Here is a 3,740-nt window from a genome sequence, read left to right as displayed (position 1 = left end):
TCAATTCACACTTGCTTGTTTGTCTCTTTAAATTCAAAACAAAAAAATTAAGGAATTGCATTCATTTGATATACGAAATTGAAAGTATATGTGCATTTCAAATTTTCATGTTTGAGAAATTGAAAAGAGAACTCTAAATCTTTCATTAGTAGTATCGATGCATCGTGAGATTAGTGTATTGATGCATTGTGTTTCTTAGTGTTTGCATTCGCTTGTGTTTTCTTGGGAATGAACTTTCTACCCTCCTTTAAGTAGGTGTTCATCGAAATAAAAGATGCTTTACTCATTCTAGTTGCATCCTATGGTTTTTGATATACATACGGTAGGGCTTGAAATCTAAAACCTAATTCAAGATCAACTCTAAAATTAACTGAATGAACTTAACAACACATTGGAACTTAACGCACATTATTTAGAGGTCTAGGCTAGAGACATGCTTCGGCATCATTAAGCCTAGTCACTATTGCTTTCGCTTAAGGTTGGGTGATTCCTCCTTCTATGAATTAATAGCTACCTAGTACGAACTTGTGCTCACAGTACCATCGAGTATATATCGGGAGACCCCACTAGGTTATCATCCTACATCCATAGGAAGCTGTGTCTGCTGCCCTGTGAACCATAACGCACCGAACACAACATTTGGGAACATTGACTGCCATACGGAAAGTACTTGGTCATTTCTCTTTCATTTGATCACCAAGGTGTATATGCAGTTTTACAGTTTGTCTGGTTAACCTTTTGCCTAGTTCTCTAGAGTAGTCACTTTCATTCCTTTTCGACTCCCTAAAAGAAAAGGATCATCTGAGCACTTGTCCTTTTAGGCTCATTAAACCCCAAAAGAGATAGAATCACCTTTTCATTCTTTTCTCGACTCTTGAAACATGAAAAGGTCAAGTTTTGTTCTTGTGTCATAAAATTTACTTCCCGCGAAATATTCCTAGTAACAGTTCAAGTTCTTGGTTACAGTATGAGTGTTTTCCGGGCTCATTCCCGATGGCAACTTTCCCCCAGTCTATTGGCCAAGGTCTTCCCCCAGATGGAAATCCTGGTTCATTTCCAACTTTTGGAAATGTCGGTGCTCCGTATATGGCAACATTGTCCTTGCCTGGGTTAACCATCAGTTTGCCTGTTTAGTTGTTTTCAACCTCGGTGGTCCCGAGTGTCATGACTCCTGTTCCACCGCCTCCTTCGTCTGAATCATGACATGATGATTCCAAGGTTGAGCCTACGCCTTCTTCCCCAGTTTCTTCATCTTCATCTCCCACTTCGCCTGGTGAAAGTTCCACATCTAGTAACCAGGAGACTAAGAAGAAGAAGAAGAAGATGAAGAAGAAGAAGAATTCTGATAAGCACGAGGCCACCCATGCAACTATTTCCCTGAGTACATCTCAAGTTGGAACACCTTTTGCTCCTCCGTGGAAGGTTAAGTTTCCTTGTAAATTGTGCAAGGGTGACCATCTTCTTCGTGATTGGCCTGGCATTCCTAGGATCCTATAAGTATGGTCTCATGATCTGGCTCATCTCTCATCGTCCTCTAAAGCTCATGTCAATGTTCAATCCTCAATTAGTAGTGGTAAGAAGAAAGGAAATATTTGATTCCCCTATAGGCTATGTGAATGCAACCATCCCCTTCACCTTTGTCCGCTCATGGATAAAGCTTCAGCTACTTTGGAAAGTCTTATAGCTTCTTCGTCTCCACTTCCAATTGGTTATCAGAGGATATCTTCAGACCCTCTCCTGGTTGACAAAGAGATTAACTTTGAATCTTCTCTTGTCCATCCTCCTTTTCGCGAACCTAGCTATGCTCAACCTATTCCTGACCAACCATTGGTCGAAAAGAGTGTCGACTTGGATTCACCACCTGTTGATCACTTTGTTCTGGAAGAGAATCATGATTATACTGCTCATGTTCTTCTCATCTCGTCAGATTCTCCTGAGTCTGAGAACGACCCTTCTATCCCTGCTAATTCATAGAGTCCTTCTTCGATTCCTGTAGAGCATGGGGGCAATCATATGATACCCCCACCGAGTAGTTCAGTCGTTTCCTTTGACTTGAGTCATTTGACTGCTTTCCGCCTTCCATCCTATGTGCCTTTCCAGATTACAATACATGCCTATAATAAGGCAGTACTTGGCACTATCTTAGATGAAGGTGCATCGGTTAGTCTCATGCCTTTCACTACTTGGAAAGCTTTGGGCTCCCCACAGCTTGTGCCGGTCACTCAGAATTTGTTAGCATTTGACGGAGGAACTAGTCAACCTTTAAGGATCCTTCCAAAGTTCCCTGTTACTTTGGGAGGCAAAACTGTCTATATAGATGTGATGGTTGTCCAAGATGCTTTAGATTTTAGTCTTCTCCTTGGTCGTGATTATATCTATGCCAAGGGAGCTATTATTTCTCCACTTTTCCATGTGGTTTGTTTTGTGCACGATGGAAGAACGGTGACTATTGATCTATTATCATTCTTTAGTCACCCGGTGCCTCCTGTACAACCATCATCCCCTATTAGTTCTTATCTGCAAGTAGTCCCCTCCTTGCCACAGGTCAATTATGTGGCTACCCGTTCCGTCTCTGCCTCTACTGATGTTCATGCAGATGGTCTCATACATCATGTACTAGGGGCATTGGAACCTAATCTGTCATTGGTGTCTAATGACATGTGTTTCTCCAGGAGCATGATTCTTCCATCCGGTGAAGATCTCTTGGGAGCCATGTTTACATATGGCCTATGAACAGGAGCCTCGAGGATGGTTCCTATCTTGTGTCAACCTCATTAAAAAATGAAACAAGGAGTTCGAGGATAGTTTTGATCTTGTGTCAACTTCATTAAAAAATGAAGCAAGGGCCCGAGGATAATTTGTTCCCGTCTCAACCTCGCTCACAAATGAAACTGGGCATAGTGAGCACAGTTCCCGAACTTGTGTCAAGATTATTAAAAAATGAATCGAGGAGTACGAAGATAGTTTGTTCCTATGTCAACCTCATTAAAAAATGAAACAAGGAGTGACGAGCATAGTTCACGATCTTGTGTCAAGCTCGTTAAAAAATGAATCAACGAGTTTTGAGGAAATTTCTTGATCTTGTGTCAACCTCATTAAAAAATGAAACAAATGTCCGAAGACCGTTTGTTCCTGTGTCAAACTCATTAAAAAATGAAACAAATCCCTTTTCCAAATCAAGTCTTTGATTAATATGTCATAAAACCCAAGTCGAGTCTTTCCATGATCTCGAAAGTGAACCTTCATTCCATCCACCTCGTTGAATGCAATGAAGCTTAGGGGGCATGTACCTTGATTTGCATCGTTATGCTGGGGGCACGTGAACTTATAACAAGCGTAGTTTTTCGTTTCAAGCTTGTGTAAACATGAAATTGAATCCAAGGAGAGTTCTCCATGGTTCAAGCTTGTGTAAAAATGAACCCATACCTAATTTACACCTCGTGATTGCTGTTTTTATCCGCTAAATTCTGCTAGATGAGCCTTGTTTGTTTTCATTTCATCATCGCCATCTCTTTGGCTGATCATATGCTTTCCATTGGTTGTTTTTTCCTTTCCTGAGGGACCGTAGCGACGAGTGGTTTTATTAGCCATCCTCTTGACCATTACATGTTTTGAGCAATTCCACCATTGTCGGAACCAGTTGCTACCCTTTATACCACTCGTTCCTCTAGGACGAGTCTCCTTTAAGCTCTTTTATGACTCGTAAAAGATGAAAATATTGCCGAGTTTTTCCCTTTTTG

The sequence above is a fragment of the Pinus tabuliformis genome, chromosome 3_1 (genome assembly GCF_031772625.1).
Source record: "Pinus tabuliformis cultivar Carrire ecotype Pingquan chromosome 3_1, CPIR1, whole genome shotgun sequence".
NCBI lineage: Eukaryota > Viridiplantae > Streptophyta > Pinopsida > Pinales > Pinaceae > Pinus > Pinus tabuliformis.
Note: the sequence above shows the minus strand (reverse complement) of the source record.